Source organism: Salvelinus fontinalis, chromosome 26, assembly GCF_029448725.1.
Source record: "Salvelinus fontinalis isolate EN_2023a chromosome 26, ASM2944872v1, whole genome shotgun sequence".
Classification (NCBI taxonomy): Eukaryota; Metazoa; Chordata; class Actinopteri; order Salmoniformes; family Salmonidae; genus Salvelinus; species Salvelinus fontinalis.
The window spans coordinates 43,037,078-43,063,623 of record NC_074690.1 but is presented as its reverse complement, the minus strand read 5'-3'; the positions used below and the strand labels follow the sequence as shown (position 1 = coordinate 43,063,623).

General features: G+C 44.3%; 1 protein-coding gene across 5 annotated transcripts in view; it reads right to left on the bottom strand.

Moving 5' to 3' along the window:
* Positions 1-26,546, bottom strand: part of LOC129824392 (sodium/potassium-transporting ATPase subunit beta-1-interacting protein 4-like) — a 119,718-nt gene that overhangs the window by 89,375 nt on the left and 3,797 nt on the right. The gene's annotated exons all lie outside the window — the stretch shown is intronic.

Sequence of the window (26,546 nt, the reverse complement as noted above, 5' to 3'; positions counted from 1 at the left end):
AAAATGATGAGTAACTGTTGTGTTACTCTTAATGCATAGTTTTATGGAAACTGACAAACAATATTCCATGTTTAGATCATGAAAGTTTCAGGATAACGAGATTCATTGACACCAATTACCGTGGAACATGAACCAATTGGACTACATTATCTATGGATGTAATATTTTATCATTATTCTTTATCAGACACTGTTTCTATGGTCCCATGTACCACTTTTCCAGACCATGTTTTCAGATTTGACATTACTGTACACCAGCCACTTTATTAGGTACACCTATATAGTGCTGGGTAGGAACCTCTTTTGCCTCCACAACAGCCTGAATTATACACGGTGTTGTACGTTAAGAAATGCCATTCTGTACACCACTGTTTTAAACAGCTGTTATTTGAGCATTTGTGGCCTTTCTGTTAGCTTGAGTGAGTCTGGACATTCTCCTCTGACCTCTCTCATTAACAAGGTGGTTTTGCCCACAGAACTGCCGCTCACTGAATGGGTTTTGTTTATCGCACCATTCTCTGTAAAACTCTAGAGACTGTAGTGCGTCAAAATCCCAGGAGGGCAGCTGTTTCTGAGATGCTGGAATCACCATGTGTGGCATCAACAATCATACCACGGTCAAAGTTGCTTAGATTACTCATCTTGCCTGTTCTAATGTTTGGTCGAACAACATCTAATACTCTACATATTGAGTTGCAGGCAGCCACATGATTCGCTGTTCCAATGTAACCTTCCTTGATGAGCTAAATCAGGTCTGTAGAGCTGATGGCATGACCTATGTCATTGTGTGGGATAATGTCAGGTTCCACCATGCTCAAATGGGGTAAGCATGGTTTCAGGCCCAACCACAATTTACTACCTTGTATTTACCCGCATACTCTCCTTTCCTTAACACGATTGAGGAATTTGTCTCCACATGGAGGTGGAAGGTATATGATAGGCGCCCTCACGAACAAGCCACCCTTCTCCAGGCCATGGATGAAGCATGCAATGACATCACGGGAGACCAGTGTCAGGCCTGGATTCGCCCGAAGATTCTTCCCAAGATGTTTGGCTAATGAAAAGATCCATTGTGATGTGGATGAGAACCTGTGGCCAAATCCACAAGACAGGGTTGAGGGAAATATAGAAGTACAGTATTCCATCCTTTGTTTAGCGTTTTACAGTAAGCCAGGTGAGGAACAGTTGACGTTTTACTGCAGTTTTTTTTTTTTTTTGTAGCTAATTGTTTTTGCTTTGATTCAAAGAAACCTATGTTGTGATTTTATTGTATTTCATCAATACATTTCAGATTTTGTTCAATGATTCCACTGTGTCTGTAGTATTCTCTCTACTTGTCACGTTCCTGACCTGTTTTCTGTTGTTTTTGTATGTGTTTAGTTGGTCAGGGCGTGAGTTGGGGTGGGCATTCTATGTTATGTGTTTCTATGTTTAGGTTAATTGGTATTAGCCTTATATGGTTCTCAATCAGGGACAGGTGTTTGACGTTTCCTCTGATTGAGAACCATGTAAAGGTAGGCTGTTCACACTGTTTGTTTGTGGGTGATTGTCTTCCGTGTCTGTGTATGTCGCACCACACGGGACTGTTTCGTTTTCGTTCGTGTATGTAGTCTGTTCCTGTTCGTGCGTTCTTCGTGTTTATGTAAGTTCACATGTTCAGGTCTGTCTACGTCGTTTTGTTGTTTTGAGTTTATTCAAGTGTTCATCGTGTTTCGTCTTGTTATAATAAATCATTATGGATTCAACCTACGCTGCATTTTGGTCCGACCCTTACTCCTCCTCCTTGTCCGAGGAGGAGGCATTAGACGAGCATTACACTACTAGTCCTTTTACAGTGATGTATTTACATGTAGTAGCATAATGAAACGTGTCACATATTTTGTACTACAATATTTAATGATTGTATGAGCATCTACACAGTGAAACTATCGGTATCTTGTGTGTGGGTGATTTTAAATGAATGTTCCTATGGTTTTTCATGATAAATGAGTTATTTGAACCAATGATTCTGCAAGTGCAACGTTTCTTTAAAGATACGAATGCACAATGCAATGTTTTGAACGTTGGACAGCCTGTGTTGCAAGTGACGACCGTTTTGAGTTTTGTGTCCAGAGTTTTGAAAAATGACCACAAGGTTCTGAAATTAGTGCCAAAGTGATTGCAAAACAACGGCATTGCTTCTGAATTGTTCCATGTCACTTCAACAAGCCATGACACCCACCATCTCAGATTGTTCTGAAATCATTTCTGTAGTTAGAAACAGATAAGATTAGCATTCTTGAAACGTTATTTTGTTGAAATATAATTTGATCTCGGATAAATTAAACAAATTGATTGCACCCAAATTGGCAATTTTAAGTGATATGATTCAGATAATAGTCAATTAATATAGCACCCAACCTCCAATTTGTACCAAACTTCTTCCTACCAATGAGAAAGACATGAGTAATAGTTGTTTTGGTTCAAAAGTCACCCACAAGCCCTCCACACCCCACGCCAATCCCTCCCTAACAACGAGAACACAGTATCAGTGTTCTACGATTTTAATACAATCTTGAGATGGTGGATATCTAGATTCTCTTTCTTGTGCTTTTTGACGTGGAATGACCATTATAGTACTTGCTATTTTTTTTTTGCCTCTGTTATTATCATATTGTATTGATGAATGTACTGCGTTGTTGAGGGAGCTAGCACATAAGCATTTGGCTGCACCTTTCATACCCGCTGTAAACTATGTATGTGCTTTGATTTCGTGCGCCTGTCTGCCTACGTGTCTGTTTCTCACGTTGGTTTAGCCTACCCTCATATTTCACCACTTAAGACTCCACACAACCGGTCATCTTGAGGACAACAGACACTAAAAAAACTAAAACCGTAACTAAATGTCGTAAAACAACAATCACAAAAACGTTTGATGACCGAACAAGTACAGTAGATGGAAGACTGGCAAGCCAGCCATTACTCTGAGGCAGTGCTATACAGAGAGACATCCCATCTGTCCTGAAAGGTCAGTCAGTGTGGAGGAACAAGAGGATTCCCAATCAATAGAAACTCATTATCCGCCTTCAGAGAGAAATCACCACTCGCTATTCCCTGCCTGGCCACGATGCAGCGGACCACAATTTAATTAGGGATGACAATGATGCCATTGTGGTTTGATCAATCCAGAAAGACATTACAAAGCACTTACTACATGTCTTATTATCATCACATAGTCTGTGCCTACAGCTGTTCTATTTTTAGCACAAAGAATTGTTTATGGTGTGCTATTTATGGTTGATGGTCAAATTATATGATGCAGTGCTTTCATAAATTATTCAGACCCCTTCACTTTTTCCACATTTTGTTACATTACAGCCTTATTCAAAAATTGATTAAATGTTTTTTTGTTGGGACTAAGCAAAAACAGGTTTTTAGAAATGTTTGCTAATTTATTCAAAATAAAAAACTAAATATCACATTTACATAAGTATTCAGACCATTTACTCAGCACTTTTTTGAAGCACCTTTGGCAGCGATAACAGCCTCGAGTCTTCTTGGGTATGACGCTACAAGCTAGGCACACCTGTATTTGGGGAGTTTCTCCCATTCTTCTCTGCAGATCCTCTATCGGGTTGAATGGGGAGCGTCGCTGCAGAGATATTTTCAGGTCTCTCCAGAGATGTTCGATCGGGTTCAAGTCCGGGCTCTGGCTGGGCCCCTCACGGATATTCAGACACTTGTCCCGAAGCCACTCCTGCGTTGTCTTGGTTGTGTGCTTAGGGTTGTTGTCTTGTTGGAAGGTGAACCTTTGCCCCAGTCTGAGGTCCTGAGCGCTCTGGAGCAGGTTTTCATCAAGGATCTCTCTGTACTTTGCTCCGTTCATCAATGCCTCGATCCTGACAAGTCTCCCAATCCCTGCCGCTGAAAAACATCCAAACAGCATGATGATGCCACCACCATGCTTCAACGTAGTGATGGTGCCAGGTTTCCTCCAGACTTGATGCTTGGCATTCAGGCCAAAGAGGTCTGAGAGACTTTAGGTCTGATGGTCTGAGAGACTTTAGGTGCCTTTTGGCGAACTCCAAGTCGTCTGTCATGTGCCTTTTACTGAGGAGTGGCTTCTGTCTGGTCACTCTCCAATAAAGGCCTGATTGTGGAGTGCTGCAGCGATGGTTGTCCTTCTGGAAGGTTCTCCTTTCTCCACAGAGGAACTCTAGAGCTCTGTCAGAGTGACCATCGGGTTCTTGGTCACCTCCCTGACCAAGACCCTTCTCCTCTGATTGCTCAGTTTGGCCGGGCGGCCAGCTCTAGGAAGAGTCTTGGTGGTTCCAAACTTCTTCCATTTAAGAATGATGGAGGCCACTGTGTTCTTGGGGACCTTCAATGCTGCAGACATTTTTTTTATACCCTTCCCCAGATCTGTGCCGCGACACAATCCCGTCTCTGAAAAAACCTAAGTCACTGTGAGGGCCTGTATGGTCAGAGGTTTTTCCTCACCACACATGACCTAGCCTAAGCAGGAAAATCTCTGGGCCTTTACAGGAGAGAACCCTTATAGTTGTGCCTTGGTTTTCACAGATCACTCCACTCCAACCCTTGAGCACTCTTCCTCCCTCCCCTTTCTACAGGCCAGATCAAACGAATCAAAACAGAGCGAGGAGGCGTGCCTGACCTAACCCAACACAGGAAGTGTTTGGGGCATCCAGAAATAGCGCTGAGTAGAAGAAGGCTGTTCCAGTGGTCTTCAGGGACTCTTTAGGAAGGCTGTTGACAGCTTGATACACCTCTTAACTAATTCCCTTTACTACTTCTGTCTAACGAGGAAAAAAGGTCAGGGCAGAGGGGAGGGGAGGAGGAGAAACAAGTGTGTGAGTGTGTTATGTGTGTGTGCATTCCTGTCTATGTGCATACGGGGAGGAAAGTACTGTGTTGTCATAGCATTTCATAAATGTGTGATTAGTGTGTTGTATGTATGGAAGTAGGGGAGAGTATAGGGATATTGTTATCCACGTCGGCACCAACGATGTTAGGATGAAACAGTCAGACGTCACCAATAGCAACATAGCTTCAGCGTGTAAATCAGCTAGAAATATGTGTTGGCATCGAGTAATTGTCTCTGGCCCCTCCCAGTTAGGGGGAGTGATGAGCTCTAGAGGAGAGTCTCACAACTCAATCGCTGGTTGAAAACGGTTTTCTGCCCCTCCCAAAAGATAGAATTTGGAGATAATTGGCCCTCTTTCTGGGACTCACCCACAAACAGGACCAAGCCTGGCCTGCTGAGGAGTAACGGACTCCATCCTAGCTGGAGGGGTTCTCTCATCTTATCTACCAACATAGACAGGGCTCTAACTCCTCTAGCTCCACAATGAAATAGGGTGCAGGTCAGGCAGCAGACTGTTAGCCAGCCTGCCAGCTTAGTGGAGTCTGCCACTAGCACAGTCAGTGTAGTCAGCTCAGCTATCCCCATTGAGACCGTGTCTGTGCCTCGACCTAGGTTGGGCAAAACTAAACATGGCGGTGTTCGCCTTAGCAATCTCACTAGAATACAGACCTCCTCCATTCCTGCCATTATTGAAAGAGATCGTGATACCTCACATCTCAAAATAAGGCTACTTAATGTTAGATCCCTCACTTCCAAGGCAGTTATTGTCAATTAACTAATCACTGATCATAATCTTGATGTGGTTGGCCTGACTGAACATGGCTTAAACCTGATTCATTTACTGTGTTAAATGAGGCCTCTCCTCCTGGTTACACTAATGACCATATCCCTTGTGCATCCCGCAAAGGCAGAGGTGTTGCTAACATTTACAATATCAAATTTCAATTTACCAAAAAAAGGCTGCATTTTCGTCTTTTGAGCTTTTAGTCATGAAATCAATGCAGCCTACTCAATCACTTTTTATAGCTACTGTTTACAGGCCTCCTGGGCCATATACAGCGTTCCTCACTGAGTTTGCTGAATTCCCATTGGACCTTGTAGTCATGGTAGATAATATTCACATTTTTGGTGACTTTAATATTCACATGGAAAAGTCCACAGACCCACTCCAAAGGTCTTTTGGATCCATCATCAACTCAGTGGGTTTTGTCCAACATGTCTAGTCTGGACCTACTCACTGCCACAGTCATACTCTGGACCTAGTTTTGTTCCGTGGAATATATATTGTGGATCTTAATGTTTTCCCCCATAATCCTGGACTATCGGACCATTTTATTACGTTTGCAATCGCAACAAATAGTCTGCTCAGATCCCAACCAAGGGTCATCAAAAGCTGTGCTATAAATTCTCGGACAACCCAAAGAATCCTAGATGCCCTTCCAGACTCCCTCCACCTACCCAAGGATGTCAGAGTACAAAAATCGGTTAACCATCTAACTGAGTAACTAAATTTAACCTTGCGTAATACCTTAGATGTAGTCGCACCCCTAAAAACAAAAACATTTGTCATAAGGAACTAGCACCCTGGTGTACAGAAAATCCCCAAGCCCCGAAGCAAGCTTCCACAAAATTGGAACGGAAATGGCGCTACACCAAACTGGAAGTCTCCCGACAAGCTTGGAAAGACAGTACCGTGCAGTATCGAAGAGCGCCCACTGCTGCTCGATCATCCTATTTTTTCAACTTAAATGAGGAGAATAAGAACAATCAAAAAAAAAGTTATTTGATACTGTCGCAAAGCTAACTAAAAAGCAGCAATTCCACAAGGCTTTCACTTCAGCAGTGATAAATTCACGAACTTCTTTGACGAAAAGATCATGATCATTTGAAAGCAAATTACGGACTCCTCTTTAAATCTGTGTATTTCTCCAGGACAGGACCTAGGATCAAGGGAGACACTCAAGTTTTTTAATACTGTATCTCTTGACACATTGATGAAAGTTATCATGGCCTCTAAACCTTCAAGCTGCATACTGGACCCTATTCCAACTAAACTACTGAAAGAGCTGCTTCCTGTGCTTGGCCCTCCTATCTTGAATATGATAAACGGCTCCCTATCTACCGGATGTGTACCAAACTCGCTAAAAGTGGCAGTAATAAAGCGTCTCTTGAAAAAGCCAAACCTTGACCCAGAACATATTTTAAAAACAGCCTAACCTGTTGGGGATGGGGGCGCTGTTTAGACTATTTATGCTAATTTGGCTAATTTTTTAAACGGCTTCCCACAAAATCCTTGATCGTACAATATGCATATTATTATTATTATTGGATAGAAAACAGTCTATAGTTTCTATAGGAGTTGAAATTTTGTCTCTAAGTGGAACAGAGCCCATTCTACAGCAATTTCCCTGACATGGAGTCAGATTTGAGAAATGTTGGCCACTCTTCTGAAGTCAGTTAAAAGGGCACTGTCGTTGCTATGACTATACGGACACTTCTTACGTCTTCCCCTGGATGCCTTTACGTGATGACGATTCCAACGGGGTCGATTGCGCGTTCACAGGCCCTACAAATGAAAAAACCCTGAAGCTAGTCATTCTTTGGGAGCTGCGTCATGAGCCTAGAGGACACCGGCGCGCACCTGTTCCAAGCGTTAGTTTAGCCTGTTATATTTCTCCGGTCATCTTTTCACTCGTTATAGGAGTTAAAAACATCATAAGGTAGTTAATTTAAAGCGTTTTATAGCAATTTATATCCGTTTAGTGCGATTTTGGGACATTTATTTTTGCAACGATGTGAAAAGTTGGGCACGCTTTTCAGTTCATCCCGAACGCAGTTGACATTTCCACATGGCAGGAGGACAGCTTTCCACCAAAAGACGATTTCTCCCAAGAAAGGATCCTTTGCCCAAGATACTGATGGAAGAACAGCTCAAGGTAGGACATTTTTATTATGATAAATCGTGTTTCTGTCGAAACATTTTAGTGGCTTAGGACGCCATGTTTTTTGACGTAGCTTCGCTTGGCGCAAACTGTATTGAAAAGTAAGGATAAATTAAAAAATGTAATAACGCAATTGTATTAAGAATTAAATTGTCTATCAATCCCTGTCCACCCTATATTTTTTAGTCACGTTTATGAGTATTTATGTATAAGAGTAGATCACTGTCTAAGTGGCGCAAGGACTTTTTCTTTACCAGCTTGTCTACATTTCACATTGTCTAACCATGGTTTTGGTGGCTAAATATAAACATTTTCGATCAAACTGTATATGCATGTTGTAATGTGATGTTACAGGAGTATCATCGGAAGAATTCTGAGAAGGTTAGTGAAAAAATTAATATCTTTTGGCGATGTTGACTTTTATCGCTCACTTTGGCTAGAATCAATGCTGGGCTGCTAATTGCTATGTGCTAAGCTAATATAACGATTTATTGTGTTTTCGCTGTAAGACACTTAGAAAATCTGAAATATTGTCTGTATTCACAGGATCTGTGTCTTTCGATTCGTGTATGCTGTGTATTTTTACGAAATGTTTGATGATTAGTAGTTAGGTAAACACGTTGCTCATTGTAATTATTCTAGTCCATTTGTGACGGTGGGTGCAATTGTAAACTATGCCATATACCTGAAATATGCACTTTTTTCTAACAAAACCTATCCCATACCATAAATATGTTATCAGACTGTCATCTAATGAGTTTTTTTGTTGGTTAGGGGCTATAAATATCTTAGTTTAGCCGAATTGGTGATGGCTACTGGTGTTGGTGGACAAATAAAAGATGGTGGATTATGCTAATGTGTTTTTAGGTAATAGATGTACATCTTTACATATTGTGTCTTCCCTGTAAAACATTTTAAAAATCGGAAATGTTGACTGGATTCACAAGATCTGTGTCTTTCATTAGCTGTATTGGACTTTAATGTGTGAAAGTTAAATATTTAAAAAAAAATTTTTTTTGAATTTCGCGGCACTGGTTTTTCAGTGGGGGGGGGGGGGGTGTGCCGCTAGCGCCACGCTGATCCTAGACAGGCTAAATCGAATCTTCCATTCCTCTCAAAAAAAAATTAATAAACTGTTGCGCTGCAACTTACTGCAGTCCTGAAGACAATGTATATGAAATGCTTCAGTCTGGTTTTAGACCCCATCATAGCACTAAGACTGCAGTCGTGAAGGTGGTAAATTACCTTTAAATGGCATCAGACCAAGGCTCTGCATCAGTCCTCGTGCTCCTAGACCTTAGTGATGCTTTTGACACCATCGATCACCACATTCTCTTGGAGAGATTGTAAACCCAAATTGGTCTACATGGACAAGTTCTGGCCTGGTTTAGATCATATCTGTCGGGAATTATATCAGTTTGTCTCTGTGGATGGTTTGTCCTCTGACAAATCAACTGTAAATGTCGGTGTTCCTCAAGGTTCCGTTTTAGGACCACTATTGTTTTCACTATATATTTTACCTCTTGGCGATATCATTCGGAAACATTTCACTGCTATGCGGATGATACACAGCAGTACATTTCAATGAAACATGGTGAAGCCCCAAAATTGCCCTCCCTGGAAACCTTTGTTTCAGACATAAGGAAGTGGATGGCGGCAAATGTTTTCCTTTTAAACTCGGACAAAACAGAGATGCTTGTTCTAGGTCCCAAGAAACAAAGAGATCTTCTGATGGATCTGACAATTGATCTTGATGGTTGTACAGTATTCTCAAAAAAAACTGTGAAGGACCTCGGCGTTACTCTGGACCCTGATCTCTCTTTTGACGAACATATCAAGAATATTTCAAGGACAGCTTTTTTCCATCTACGTAACACTGCAAAAATCTGAAACTTTCTGTCCAAAAATTATGCAGAAAAATGTATCCATGCGTTTGTCACTTCTAGATTAGACTACTGCAATGCTCTACTTTCCTGCTACCCGGATAAAGCACTAAATAAACTCCAGTTAGTGCTAAATACGGCTGCTAGAATCTTGACTAGAACCAAAAAATGTGATCATATTATTCCAGTGCTAGCCTCTCTACACTGGCTTCCTGTTAAGGCTAGGGATGATTTCAGGGTTTTACTGCTAACCTACAAAGCATTACATGGGCTTACTCCTACCTATCTTTCCGATTTGGTCCTGCTGTACATACCTACACGTACGCTATGGTCACAAGACACAGGCCTCCTTACTGCCCCTAGAATTTCTAAGCAAAGAGCTGGAGGCAGGGCTTTCTCCAATAGAGCTCCATTTTTATGGAATGGTCTGCCTATTCATGTGAGAGACGCAGACTCGGTCTCGACCTTAAAGTTTTATTGAAGACTCATCTCTTCAGTATGTCTTATGATTGGCCCAGGGGTGTGAAGGTGAACGGAAAGGCACTGGAGCAACAAACTACCCTTGCTGTCTCTGTCTGGCCGGTTCCCCTCTCTCCACTGGGATTCTCTGCCTCTAACCCTATTACAGGGGCTGAGTCACTGGCTTACTGGTACTCTTCCATGCCGTCCCTAGGAGGCTTGAGTGGGTTGAGTCACTGACGTGATCGTCCTTTCCGGGTTGGCGCCCCCCTCGGGTCTGGGTCGGAGATCTTTGTGGGCTATACTCGGCCTTGTCTCAGGGTAGTAGGTTGTTGGTTTGAAGATATCCCTCTAGTGGTGTGGGGGCTGTGCTTTGGCAAAGTGGGTGGGGTTATATCCTGCCTTGTTGGCCCTGTCCGGGGGTATCGTCGGACGGGGCCACAATGTCTCCCGACCCCTCCTGTCTCAGCCTCCAGTATTTATTCTGCAATAGTTTATATGTCGGGGGGCTAGGGTCAGTCTGTCATATCTGGAGTATTTCTCCTGTCTCAACTGGTGCCCTGTGTGAACTTATGTATGCTCCCTCTAATTCTCTCTCTCTCTTTTCTCTCTCTTTCTCTCTCTCTTCTCTCGGAGGACCTGAGCCCTAGGACCATACCTCAGGAATACCTGGCCTGAAGACTCCTTGCTGTCCCCAGTCCACCTTGTCATGCTGCTGCTCCAGTTTCAACTGTTCTGCCTGCGGCCCTGACCTGTTCACTGGACGTGCTACCTTGTCCCAAACCTGCTGTTTTGGACTCTCTCTCTATCGCACCTGCTGTCTAACTCTGAATGATCGGCTATGAAAAGCAAACTGACATTTACTCCTGAGGTGCTGAGCTGTTGCACCCTCTACAATGACTGTGATTATTATTATCTGACCCTGCTGGTTATCTATGAACGTTTGAACATCTTTGCCATGTACTGTTATAATCTCCACCCGGCACAGCCAAAAGAGGACTGGACACCCCTCAGAGCCTGGTTCCTCTCTAGGTTTCTTCCTAGGTTCTGGCCTTTCTAGGGAGTTTTTCCTAGCCACCGTGCTTTTACATCTGCATTTCTTGCTGTTAGGGGTTTTAGGCTGGGTTTCTTTTACATCGGCTGATGTAAAAAAAGGGCTTTATAAATACATTTGATTGATTTACTCTCTCTCTCTCTCTCTCTCTCTCTCTCTCTCTCTCTCTAACCCTCTCTCTCTCTCTTTCTAACCCTCTCTCTCTCTCTTTCTAACCCTCTCTCTCTTTCTCTCTCTCTCTCTTTCTAACCCTCTCTCTATCTCCTCTCTCTTTCTCTCTCTTTCTAACCCTCTCTCTCTCTCTCTCTCTGTCTCTTTCTAACCCTCTCTCTCTCTCTGTCTCTGTCTCTTTCTAATCCTCTCTCTCTCTCTTTTTCTAACCCTCACGCTCTCTCTCTCTATTTTGTCCAGTAGAGTGAATTCCCTGGGCCGGACCCTGCTGGCTAAACAGGTGTTACCAAAAGGACAGCCCTTCCAGGCAGCGCTCTGAATTAAAAAATGTACATTTTTGCACTGGTATTCCTTACTTTAAAAAGTTAGGAGTACCACATCAACTTTAGTAAGACCAGAAAATACAATTTTGAAATTGATTGCGATACAGCCTATATTGGGCGTTTATGAAATGTAGCTGCATTTGAGGCACATGTTATGCTCTAGAAAGTAATATGTAACACTGTAAATATATTAGTTTATTATAAAAGTATTGCTGAGAGATAAGTGCTTTTTGAGGTCAGTTTGGTTCGATTACAAAAAAAGGATCAACATTTTTTGATAACGGTTTCGATAATTTGTTTAGACAGTTAAATGCACTATGCATTATGTGGTTGAATGCTGTAACACAGAATAAAACAAGGAATAAACGTCCCATGATGGTAGTGACTGCCCATTACTGCTTATCACTTATTAACCATCATTTATTCACTTTACTTTACTTTAATAAAATATTTGTTTGTGATGACTTTATTATTTCATTCCAAGTCATCAGCTATTTTTGTAGTACTTCAAAGCAAATAAGGCATACTTTTATGACTGCTTTTCCCGGCTCACGAAGAGATCTTGTGTTCTCTCTTCTCTGAGTCTCCATGTATGCTCGCACAGACCGGACAAGTTTAACCTGTTGGGGATGGGGGCGCGTTTAGACTACTTATGCTAATTTGGCTAATTTTTTAAACGGCTTCCCACAAAATCCTTGATCGTACAATATGCATATTATTATTATTATTGGATAGAAAACAGTCTATAGTTTCTATAGGAGTTGAAATTTTGTCTCTAAGTGGAACAGAGCCCATTCTACAGCAATTTCTCTGACATGGAGTCAGATTTGAGAAATGTTGGCCACTCTTCTGAAGTCATTTAAAAGGGCACTGTCGTTGCTATGACTATACGGACACTTCTTACGTCTTCCCCTGGATGCCTTTACGTGATGACGATTCCAACGGGGTCGATTGCACGTTCACAGGCCCTACAAATGAAAAAACCCTGAAGCTAGTCATTCTTTGGGAGCTGCGTCATGAGCAAAGTGGACACCGGCGCGCACCTGTTCCAAGCGTTAGTTTAGCCTGTTATATTTCTCCGGTCATCTTTTCACTCGTTATAGGAGTTAAAAACATCATAAGGTAGTTAATTTAAAGCGTTTTATAGCAATTTATATCCGTTTAGTGCGATTTTGGGACATTTATTTTTGCAACGATGTGAAAAGTTGGGCACGCTTTTCAGTTCATCCCGAACGCAGTTGACTTTTCCACATGGCAAGAGGACAGCTTTCCACCAAAAGACGATTTCTCCCAAGAAAGGATCCTTTGCCCAAGATACTGATGGAAGAACAGCTCAAGGTAGGACATTTTTATTATGATAAATCGTGTTTCTGTCGAAACATTTTAGTGGCTTAGGACGCCATGTTTTTTGACGTAGCTTCGCTTGGCGCAAACTGTATTGAAAAGTAAGGATAAATTAAAAAATGTAATAACGCAATTGTATTAAGAATTAAATTGTCTATCAATCCCTGTCCACCCTATATTTTTTAGTCACGTTTATGAGTATTTATGTATAAGAGTAGATCACTGTCTAAGTGGCGCAAGGACATTTTCTGACCAGCTGAGCTACATTTCACATTGTCTAACCATGATTTTGGTGGCTAAATATAAACATTTTCGATCAAACTCTATATGGATTGTGTAATATGATGTTACAGGAGTGTCATCTGAAGAATTCTGAGAAGGTTAGTGAAAAAATTTATATATTTTTGGCGATGTTGACGTTATCGCCCACTTTGGCTAGAATCAATGCTGGGCTGCTATGTGCTATGTGCTATGCTAATATAACGATTTATTGTGTTTTCGCTGTAAGACACTTAGAAAATCTGAAATATTGTCTGTATTCACAGGATCTGTGTCTTTCGATTCGTGTATGCTGTGTATTTTTACGAAATGTTTGATGATTAGTAGTTAGGTAAACACGTTGCTCATTGTAATTATTCTAGTCCATTTGTGATGGTGGGTGCAATTGTAAACTATGCCATATACCTGAAATATGCACTTTTTTCTAACAAAACCTATCCCATACCATAAATATGTTATCAGACTGTCATCTAATGAGTTTTTTTGTTGGTTAGGGGCTATAAATATCTTAGTTTAGCCGAATTGGTGATGGCTACTGGTGTTGGTGGACAAATAAAAGATGGTGGATTATGCTAATGTGTTTTTAGGTAATAGATGTACATCTTTACATATTGTGTCTTCCCTGTAAAACATTTTAAAAATCGGAAATGTTGACTGGATTCACAAGATCTGTGTCTTTCATTAGCTGTATTGGACTTTAATGTGTGAAAGTTAAATATTTTAAAAAAAAATTTTTTTTGAATTTCGCGGCACTGGTTTTTCAGTGGGGGGGGGGGTGTGCCGCTAGCGCCACGCTGATCCTAGACAGGTTAAGTGTGCGCGCAATGGATTATGGTCATTGTAGTTAATTACCACGTTTTCTGCACTAAACTCATTGCTATGACCATTGATCTCCTGAAGAAGCTATACCGTTTCCTTTATTTCTGTACCCCCAAATGTTTGAATATACTGGTAAAGTTACCAGGTTGTTAGCCAACTAGCCAATGAGGTAACACGACCGAACAAAGTGTAAACAAATCGTTAAGGACACGCAAGTATTTTTAGAATGGTCCACGACATGGTTTATGTGGTCCCAGCGATCCGCGGCTATAAGAAGATCAAAATGTTGCTCCGGTAATATGGGTCAGATCTTTTGACCTGGTTGGTCTAGAAGCAAGCCTCACTCGCCGTTGTAATGGTGCAACCGTGACGCTAATGAATCTGCACTCACTTGTTTCACCAAGGCACTCGGAAACAACGGTACAGCCAAGCCGTATAATTACAGCAACAAACAAGAAATGTCATTGTCACACAGTGCTCCCAAAATAAAACGTCTGGTCACACGGCAAAATATTTCATTGCATCGTCGACCAAAATTGGTCGCACTTTTAGAGCCCTGCTTCCAGGTCTTGAGAAGAGGAGGAAGGAAGAGGAGAGGGGTAGAGGAGGAAGGGAGGGGTGGGAAGCAACACGGTCAAGGAGGAGAAGAGGACGGGTAGCTAGTTGTGAATGGCCAGAGGTGTCTTCTTAACTTCGAGAAAACCTCTTCTCTCCTTTCCAATCCGGTTTGCTTTCCACGATGGTTTCAACAGGATCAATGAGGAGCAAGTAAGCCTTACTGAGGAGAAAGGAAAAGCCTCCGAGGTCTTCAATATCATATAAACAAACACACACACACACACAAACCAGCCTAGCTCATATGGAAAAATTGGATCTGATCATGTACATATAGACATTGGTGAGTCATTTATGAGGTAAATAGAAACAAGTAGAAGTTCTCAGGTGAAAAGGGCTCTAAAAACGGACAATATCATGTCTCTCTGTCTGCGTGCATGTGTGTGCATATGTATGTGTGTCACATTCCTGCCCTGGGGTGACAGTTACCAACAGCCCCGAAGCCCCCCTGTGATGTCGGAAGCAGAGAGCATTCTGGGAGGAGAGAGACAGATCTTCAGGAATCTCACAGCCAGCCAAGTAGCTACCCCTGGGGCATCAGAGGACAGATAGCAGTGAGAGGAGTGAAGCACCCTGGGAGAGTGGAGAGAGTGCTGCTGGGTGATGGGTGATGAAAATATGATATTTCCACAACCATCATTCACACTCTGAGAGGAACTATTTCCCACACAGTAATGGAGCTTCCCGGACTCCTGCTTAACTCAGCAGTCTTGAGATTAGGCAATACATGAGAGAGGAAATGGAGAAGCATGTTGTCTGGGATAAAGGCGTGAGTATGGGTCCCGTTGTAACTGTACTACACCGGTGATCTAGTTATACTGTACTGTACACGGATTGAGGTTGTGAATTGAAGGGTTTACGTCACAATTACTTGAACCGCGTTGTCATCAACGCTGTCATAAACGCTAGCCAAGTAGAAAGTCAAGTAGAAATCGTTGCTACAAACCTGTGTGCCAAAAGTGCTCGGGAACGGACACAGCGATTGAGCAACCAGTTAATGGGAATAGGCAAGAGCCCAAGCATGGTGACACATAGGATAAAAAATCAATCTCAAGTGCCCAGGGGTTAACTGTGACCTGATAGGACCTGGATGACATCACCATGGCCCCCTTGTGAGCTCTGACCCCTATTCTGACCACGTCAATAGTCTAGAAATGGAATCATAGTTCTAACGGAATGGGAATTTATACCACAAATTCTTTGGTTCTCACCGACAACCCAGCATAATGTTGCAGGATCATCACACGCTAACAACACAGTACTGTGTGAAAGAATGGTCTGGGCTGGACTGGCTGGCTGGGTAGATAAGAAATGAGTTCAGGAAAGAAATCCCATGTGGTAATCTAGCTGGTCATTAGGAGAGGAAGAGACCCAATCATGACATGGTCTCAATGGGTCAAAAGACAAATTAGTGGAACAAATTTCCGAATATACACTACCGGTCAAATGTTTAAGAACACTCCTGAATCCTCCTCCCCCTCCTCCCCCCTCCTCCCTCTCTGCTGATGACTTCGTCAACCATTTTGAAAAGAAGGTCGACGACATCCGATCCTCGTTTGCTAAGTCAAACGACACCGCTGGTTCTGCTCACACTGCCCTACCCTGTGCTTTGACCTCTTTCTCCCCTCTCTCTCCAGATGAAATCTCGCGTCTTGTGACGGCCGGCCGCCCAACAACCTGCCCGCTTGACCCTATCCCCTCCTCTCTTCTCCAGACCATTTCCGGAGACCTTCTCCCTTACCTCACCTCGCTCATCAACTCATCCTTGACCGCTGGCTACGTCCCTTCCGTCTTCAAGAGAGCGAGAGTTGCACCCCTTCTGAAAAAACCTACACTCGATCCCACCGATGTCAACAACTACAGACCAGTATCCCTTCTTTCTTTTCTCTCCAAAACTCTTGAACGTGCCGTCCTTGGACAGCTCTCCTGCTATCTCTCTCAGAATGACCTTCTTGATCCAAATCAGTCAGGTTTCAAGACTAGTCATTCAACTGAGACTGCTCTTCTCTGTGTCACGGAGGCGCTCCGCACTGCTAAAGCTAACTCTCTCTCCTCTGCTCTCATCCTTCTAGACCTATCGGCTGCCTTTGATACTGTGAACCATCAGATCCTCCTCTCCACCCTCTCCGAGCTGGGCATCTCCGGCGCGGCCCACGCTTGGATTGCGTCCTACCTGACAGGTCGCTCCTACCAGGTGGCGTGGCGAGAATCTGTCTCCGCACCACGTGCTCTCACCACTGGTGTCCCCCAGGGCTCTGTTCTAGGCCCTCTCCTATTCTCGCTATACACCAAGTCACTTGGCTCTGTCATATCCTCACATGGTCTCTCCTATCATTGCTATGCAGACGACACACAATTAATCTTCTCCTTTCCCCCCTCTGATAACCAGGTGGTGAATCGCATCTCTGCATGTCTGGCAGACATATCAGTGTGGATGACGGATCACCACCTCAAGCTGAACCTCGGCAAGACGGAGCTGCTCTTCCTCCCGGGGAAGGACTGCCCGTTCCATGATCTCGCCATCACGGTTGACAACTCCATTGTGTCCTCCTCCCAGAGTGCTAAGAACCTTGGCGTGATCCTGGACAACACCCTGTCGTTCTCAACTAACATCAAGGCGGTGACCCGTTCCTGTAGGTTCATGCTCTACAACATTCGCAGAGTACGACCCTGCCTCACGCAGGAAGCGGCGCAGGTCCTAATCCAGGCACTTGTCATCTCCCGTCTGGATTACTGCAACTCGCTGTTGGCTGGGCTCCCTGCCTGTGCCATTAAACCCCTACAACTCATCCAGAACGCCGCAGCCCGTCTGGTGTTCAACTTTCCCAAGTTCTCTCACGTCACCCCGCTCCTCCGCTCTCTCCACTGGCTTCCAGTTGAAGCTCGCATCCGCTACAAGACCATGGTGCTTGCCTACGGAGCTGTGAGGGGAACGGCACCTCCGTACCTTCAGGCTCTGATCAGGCCCTACACCCAAACAAGGGCACTGCGTTCATCCACCTCTGGCCTGCTCGCCTCCCTACCTCTGAGGAGGTACAGTTCCCGCTCAGCCCAGTCAGGACTGTTCGCTGCTCTGGCACCCCAATGGTGGAACAAGCTCCCTCACGACGCCAGGTCAGCGGAGTCAATCACCACCTTCCGGAGACACCTGAAACCCCACCTCTTTAAGGAATACCTAGGATAGGATAAAGTAATTCTTCTAACCCCCCCCCCTTAAAAGAGTTAGATGCACTATTGTAAAGTGGTTGTTCCACTGGATATCATAAGGTGAATGCACCAATTTGTAAGTCGCTCTGGATAAGAGCGTCTGCTAAATGACTTAAATGTAATGTAATGTAAATGTAACACCTACTCATTCAAGGGTTTTTCTTTATTTTTACTATTTTCTACATTGTAGAATAACAGTGAAGACATCCAAACTATGAAATATCACATATGGAATCATGTAGTAAACCAAACAGTGTTAAAAAAATATATTCTTCTAGCCACCCTTTGCCTTGATGACAGCTTTGCACACTCTTGGCATTCTCTCAACCAGCTTCACCTGGAATGCTTTTCCAACAGTCTTTAAGGAGTCTACACTTATGCTGAACACTTGTTGGCTACTTCTCCTTCACTCTGCAGTCTGACTCATCCCAAACCATCTCAATTTGATTAAGGTCAGGGGATTGTGGAGGCCAGGTCATCTGATGCAGCACTCCATCACCCTCCTTCTTGGTAAAATAGATCTTACACAGCCTGGAGGTGTGTTGGGTCATTGTCCTGTTTAAAAACAAATGATTGTCCCCAAAAAGCCCAAACCAGATGGGATAGCGTATCACTGCAGAACGCTGCGGTAGCCATGCTGGTTAAGCGTGCCTTGAAATCTAAATAAATCACAGACAGTGTCACCAGCAAAGCACCCCCACACCATAACACCACCTCCTCCATGCGTTACGGTGGGAAATACACATGCAGAGATCATCCGTTCACCCACACCGCGTCTCGCAAAGATATACCAAAAATCTCACATTTGAACTCATCTGACCAAAGGACACATTTCTACCGGTCTAATGTCCATTGCTTGTGTTTCTTGGCCCAAGCAAGTCTCTTCTTATTATTGGTGTCCCTTAGTAGTGGTTTCTTTGCAGCAATTCGACCACGAAAGCCTGATTCACACAGTCTCCTCTGAACAGTTGATGTTGAGATGTGTCTGTTACTTGAACTCTGTGAAGAATTTATTTGGGCAGCAATTTCTGAGGATGGTAACTCTAATGAACTTATCCTCTGCAGCAGAGGTAACTCTGGGTCTTCCATTCCTGTGGCGGTCCTCATGAGTGCCAGTTTCATCATAGCACTTGATGGTTTTTCCGACTGCACTTGAATAAACTTTAAAAGTTCTTGAAATTTTCCATATTTGACAGAGCATGTCTTAAAGTAATGATGGACTGTCATTTCTCTTTGCTTATTTTAGCTCTTCTTGCCATAATATGAACTTGGTCTTTTACCAAATAGGGCTATCTTCTGTATACCACCCTACCTTGTCACAACATAACTGGCTCAAACGCATTAAGAAGGAAAGAAATCCCACAAATGTAACTTTTTTTTATTTATTTTTTTTTACCCCCTTTTCTCCCCAATTTTCGTGGTATCCAATCGCTAGTAATTACTATCTTGTCTCATAGCTACAACTCCCGTACGGGCTCGGGAGAGACGAAGGTCGAAAGCCATGCGTCCTCCGAAGCACAACCCAACCAAGCCGCACTGCTTCTTAACACAGCGCGCCTCCAACCCGGAAGCCTGCCGCACCAATGTGTCGGAGGAAACACTGTGTACCTGGCCCCCTTGGTTAGCGCGCACTGCGCCCGTCCCGCCACAGGAGTCGCTGGAGCGCGATGAGACAAGGATATCCCTACCGGACAAACCCTCCCTAACCCGGACGACGCTATGCCAATTGTGCGTCGCCCCACGGACCTCCCGGTTGCGGCCGGCTGCGACAGAGCCTGGGCGCGAACCCAGAGACTCTGGTGGCGCAGTTAGCACTGCGTTGCAGTGCCCTAGACCACTGCGCCACCCGGGAGGCACCACAAATGTAACTTTTAAGAAGGCACACCTGTTCACTGAAATGCACTGCAGGTGACTACCTCATGAAGCTGGTTGAGAGAACGCCAATATTTATATTTGAAAAAGCTCATATAAAATAAATGTGGATTGTTTAACACTATTAGGGTTACGACACAATTCCATGTGTGTTATTTCATAGTTTTGATGTCGTCACTATTATTCTACAAGGTAGAAAATTGTCTAAATAAATAAAAACCACTGAATGAGTAGGTGTTCTAAAACTTTTGACCGGTAGTGTATGCACTTTATTCTCTCTCTCCCTACTCCCTTTTCCCATGTCCTTGAACTTAATCCCTGGCGCATGGGAAGAATTTCCAGACTTTTTGTAACAAATAAAAGAGAAGGTTATTGATATTTTAGCTGACATGGTTATGTACTATGGGCTTACCCAACCTCACTGTGTGAGAGAGCTCTACTAATGCCATCATAAATAACATTCTCACACCCTGTCACCTCGACTTCCCCCTGTAGGGTGGTTGAGAGTGAGAGAATGGGTGAGGGCACAAGAACAGTCTGCAGCATCCGGCCTCACCCTACTAGAATCTGAAGTCAAATGTCTACTGTTCGCTGATATCATGGCTCTCTTTCCTTGGTGAGGATCAAGGGTGCCAGATAAACTGGCAATGGCTGAGAGATAGCCAGACCCCCCTCTCTCCCACAGGAGAGGAGAGTGGTGGAGTTGGGCCGGTTTTATGACCTAACAGCCTGTCATACATTTCAGAGAGAACTTCCTCTTTCTTGATCTCTAGTTTGGGAGAATGGAATGTCTGGGTGTTACAGAAGAGTGGTCAGCCAAAACTTCGACATCTAACGATGAACACTGGGACAATATATTTCACCATCCGAATGTTGGGAATGATGAGAGATGGAATATGGAAAATGCTTATCTATTTTGTGATGCCATTCAAATTGGTAGAAAGACTGTATAACGGAAATACCATAACTTAGGAAGGAAACACATTCTCACTGTAGTTCCCACCAGGTATGATGTTAATACAATATGAAGAACGGTGAAACTATTTTTGAAAAGATAAAAATGTCATTTTAGCCTTCTAAATGAGAATCGTATTTCATGCAAACTTGTGCCCACTCAGTAGCCACGCCCAAGTGAGCTCAGAGTTCGTGTCAACATGATGGAACGCCCTCCAAGGCCATAGTGCTTAAAATGACTCGCTAACGAAATTGACAGTAGACCAGAGAACGTGAGGCCATGGCCCACATGTTGAAATGATTAAAACTACAAGACTAGACAACGTGGAACGGTGGCTACACGGCTGAAAATGGGAAGACCCTCTGAAACTCTCAACCCGAGTGAAGAAGGTAAAGACTAGACCAGAACATTCAGTCTGCAGCTGTGCATGTAAAGTAGTTTAGGACATTTGACCAAAGACGAAGGGGAAGAACAGATCCCTCTGAACACCGTGTGGTACACCTGAAGTATCTATATTAACGAACACTCCAACACTAAAGATGCCTAAAACTACGGACATTGTGACCTCTGGTGAACAACCAGAGACTTACATCGAACCACTCCCGATAGACAGATTGAGTGGTTTCAACAGAGAGACGACAGAGAACGACATCTACGCGTAAATATACATAGCATTTCTAATCCGAATGAGCGGTCGTTAGGGTGTTAAGTATTCTGGTTACGGTGAGCGTAGTTTCCAAATGTATGTACGATACGTTGACTCTCTTTGTCTCTCCCTCTCCTACCTACCCCTCCCTTCCCATTGTGTAACAAAACAGTCATGCTTTTGTTAGTCCACTAGGGACCTATTTTCATTGTAGTACGTTAGTAATCGACAACCTATACCATGTGTGTGTGTGTGTTTATGCATTTCTGTGTGATTATTAAATTAGTTAGTAAATAAATGATTAAGCCAATTTGTGTATTGCTGAATCATCATTTATACTAGGGTTTGTTCTGATATCCAAGAATTATGTGACGCTCAGAATGAGACTGATGAGGTAATAATTAATAATTGACTGTTATTGATGTAAGAGATATTTATATATCTTTAGCGTTTAAATCGGGAGATAGTAACTCGGTAAGCAACTTTTCCCGGTGGTGCCCCAAATTCCTAATGAGATAATTGTTACATGATTAATTTAATAACAATTAAACATAGTAGGTAATTATTTGATAAATAACAGTCATCACATTACTGATAGTCACGTCATCTGGTGCTTCTGTCCCCAACCAAGGAGGGCCTACAGCAGCATCTAGATCTTCTGCACAGATTCTGTCAGACCTGGGGCCCTGACAGTGAATCTCAGTAAGACAAATATAATGGTGTTCCAAAATAGGTCCAATTGCCACAAAGCTATGAACGATCTGAGAGACAAGGCAAGAAGGACCTCCTAATCTACGCCATCAAAAGGAACATAGAATTCCAATTAGGATCTGGCAAAAAAAATATTGAATCAATTATAGAACCCATTGTGCTCACCAACCAATAATTCACTAAATGTGACAGACACCAAATTAAGACCACAGAATTTGACAAAAACGTCCTCTGTGTGCAATGTAAAACAACAAAGAATGCATGCAGAACAGAATTAAGATTAGGGCTGACCCCATTTAGTCGACTGGTCGATTGTTTGGTTGATAGGCTGTTGGTCGCGCCTGTCTGAGTGGACTGATCCACCGTGGAGGCCGTGGGGACAGTCCATCAGTCTAAGACGTGCTACTGAAATTGTATATGGTTATACTATGTAAGAACAACGGTGCAACACAAATAAAAAAAATATTATTTTTTAACAAATGCCACTGTCTCCCACGTTGGATAGCGGTCGCTGTCTACAGTTCTGAAACACATCAGTGCTCTGGTGAATTGGCGCTTTTTCTTAGACCATGTTGCTATGGGCATAATAGTAAAGTTAACCAGCGTATTGGTGTTTAGAACGATGCGGCGGAGGCAGCAGCAGAGTTAGGAGACGAGAAAACACCTTTTGCCTTAATTGTCTAAGAAAAGTAAGGAGAGAAGCAAACCCAACTTAATTAGGTCTGTAATCAATAGTCTAACTGTTAAATGTGCCTGGCTTTATAAACCATCCATATCTACAGACATCTGACCGATCCTGCTTCTGTTGCCTGTTTGAGTCTTTGTTCAATAGCCTACTGATCCTGTGAGCACCGAGCCTCACGCAACAATTTCTCAAATGTGTCTATTTTTTATCTTTTCCATGCTGTTATAAAGGCTGTCCACTTCTATTTGTAATATTTTCCATGCTATAATAAAGGCTGTCCACTTCTATTTGTAATATTTTCCATTCTGTAATAAAGGCTGTCCACTTCTATTTGTAATATTTTCCATGCTGTAATAAAGGCTGTCCACTTCTATTTGTAATATTTTCCATACTATAATAAAGGCTGTCCACTTCTATTTGTAATATTTTCCATACTATAATAAAGGCTGTCCACTTCTATTTTTAATATTTTCCATACTATAATAAAGGCTGTCCACTTCTATTTTTAATATTTTCCATGCTGTAATAAAGGCTGTCCACTTCTATTTTTAATATTTTCCATACTGTAATAAAGGCTGTCCACTTCTATTTTTAATATTTTCCATACTGTAATAAAGGCTGTCCACTTCTATTTGTAATATTTTCCATGCTGTAATAAAGGCTGTCCACTTCTATTTTTAATATTTTCCATACTGTAATAAAGGCTGTCCACTTCTATTTTTAATATTTTCCATACTATAATAAAGGCTGTCCACTTCTATTTTTAATATTTTCCATGCTGTAATAAAGGCTGTCCACTTCTATTTTTAATATTTTCCATACTATAATAAAGGCTGTCCACTTCTATTTTTAATATTTTCCATGCTGTAATAAAGGCTGTCCACTTCTATTTTTAATATTTTCCATACTATAATAAAGGCTGTCCACTTCTATTTTTAATATTTTCCATACTATAATAAAGGCTGTCCACTTCTATTTTTAATCTTTTCCATGCTGTTGTCACGCCCTGGCCTTATTATTCTTTGTTTTCTTGATTATTTTAGTTAGGTCAGGGTGTGACATGGGGTATGTTTATATTTTGTTGGTTTTGGGTGTTTATTTGGTAAAGGGGTTATGGGGTGTAATATATGGTTTTGTGTTGAGTGTAGATGTCTAGCGTTGTCTATGTCAGAACGTTTGTAGCCTGTGTGTGTAAGTGCACAACGTTATTTAGCTTCACGGTCGTTTGTTGTTTTGTTCGTTTTGTTAAAGTGTTTCGTGTTTATTTTTCGTCATCTTTTAAAATAAAAGAAGATGGCTTATTTTCCTAAAGCTGCGTTTTGGTCCATCAATCCTCCACACGATCGTGACAGAATTACCCACCATAGGACCAAGCGGCATGGAAGGCGGCAACAGGACATACCTACACAGGATCTCTGGAGTTGGGAGGAGGAATTGGAAGAAGATCCATGGGCACAACCTGGAGAATATCGCCTCCCTCGTGAAGAGCTGGAGGCAGCGAAAGCCGAGAGGAGGCGATATGAGGAGGCAGCACGGAGACAAGGCTGGAGACCCGTGAGTACACCCCAAAAATTTCTTGGGGGGGGCCTTAAAGGGAGGGTGGCGAAGTCAGGTAGGAAACCTGCGCCTACTCCCTGTACTTACCGTGGAGAGCGGGAGTACGGGCAGACACCGTGTTACGCAGTAGAGCGCACGGTGTCTCCTGTACGCGTGCATAGCCCGGTTCGGTACATTGCAGCTCCACGTATCGGCCGGGCTAGACTGAGCGTTGAGCCATATGTCATGAAGCCGGCCCAACGCATCTGGTCACCAGTGCGTCTCCTCGGGCCGGCGTACATGGCACCAGCCTTACGCATGGTGTCCCCGGTTCGCCTACATAGGCCGGTGCGGGTTATTCCACCTCCCCGCACTGGTCAGGCGACGGGGAGCATAGAACCAGGTAAGGTTGGGCAGGCTCGGCGTTCAAGGGAGCCAGTACGCCTGCACGGTCCGGTATTTCCGGCGCCACCTCCCCGCCCCAATCCAGTACCACCAGTGCCTCCTCCACGCACTAGCTATATGGTGCGTGTCTCCAGCCCTTTACCACCAGTGTCTAAACCACGCACCAAGCCTCCTGTGTGTCCCCAGAGTCCTGTGCGTCCTGTTGCTGCTCCCCGCACTAGCCCTGAGATGCGTGTCCCCAGCCCGGTGCCACCAGTCCCGGCACCACGCACCAGGCCTACAGTGCGCCTCAGCCGGCAGGAGTCTGCCGTCTGCACTGCAATGACTGAACTGCCCGTCTGCCAAGCGCCATCTGAGCCATCCGTCTCCCCAGCGCCATCTGAGCCATCCGTCTCCCCAGCGCCATCTGAGCCATCCGTCTGCAATGAGCCTGCAAAGCCGCCCGTCTGCCATGAGCCTGCAAAGCCGCCCGTCTGCCATGAGCCCACTGAGCCGTCCGCCAGACAGGAGCCGCTAGAGCCGCCAGCCAGACAGGAGCCGCTAGAGCCGTCCGTCAGACAGGATCTGCCAGAGCCGCCAACCAGACAGGATCTGCCAGAGCCGCCAACCAGACAGGATCTGCCAGAGCCGCCAACCAGACAGGATCTGCCAGATCAGTCAGCCAGCCATGAGCAGCCAGATCCGTCAGCTAGCCATGAGCAGCCAGATCCGTCAGCTAGCCATGAGCAGCCAGATCCGTCAGCTAGCCATGAGCAGCCAGATCCGTCAGCTAGCCATGAGCAGCAAGATCCGTCAGCTAGCCATGAGCAGCCAGATCCGTCAGCTAGCCATGAGCAGCCAGATCCGTCAGCTAGCCATGAGCAGCCAGATCCGTCAGCTAGCCATGAGCAGCCAGATCCGTCAGCTAGCCATGAGCAGCCAGATCCGTCAGCTAGCCATGAGCAGCCAGATCCGTCAGCTAGCCATGAGCAGCCAGATCCGTCAGCTAGCCATGAGCAGCCAGATCCGTCAGCTAGCCATGAGCAGCCAGATCCGTCAGCTAGCCATGAGCAGCCAGATCCGTCAGCCAGCCATGAGCAGCCAGATCCGTCAGCCAGCCATGAGCAGCCAGATCCGTCAGCCAGCCATGAGCAGCCAGATCCGTCAGCCAGCCATGAGCAGCCAGATCCGTCAGCCAGCCATGAGCAGCCAGATCCGTCAGCCAGCCATGAGCAGCCAGATCCGTTAGCCAGCCATGAGCAGCCAGATCTGTCAGCCAGCCATGGGCCGTCCCTCAGTCCGGAGCTGCAGTCCCTCAGTCCGGAGCTGCAGTCCTTCAGTCCGGAGCTGCCATTCCTCAGTCCGGAGCTGCCCCTTACCCTGGAGCTGCCCCTTACCCTGGTGCTGCCCCTTACCCTGGTGCTGCCCCTTACCCTGGTGCTGCCCCTTACCCTGGTGCTGCCCCTTACCCTGGTACTGCCCCTTATCCTGGTACTGCCCCTGACCCTGGTACTGGTTCTTAGTCCGGAGCTGTCCCTTAGTCCGGAACTCCTCCTGAATGCAATGGGGTTAATGTGGAGGGGGGTCGTTTGGAGGAGGCCTAGGAGGTGGTTAGGTACTGTGGTGACGTGGGGACTACGACCAGAGCCGGAGCCGCCACCGTGGAGGGGAGCCCACCCAGACCCTCCCCTAGACTGTGTATGGTGCGCCCGGAGTTCGCGCCTCAAGGGGGGGGTTATGTCACGCCCTGGCCTTATTATTCTTTGTTTTCTTGATTATTTTAGTTAGGTCAGGGTGT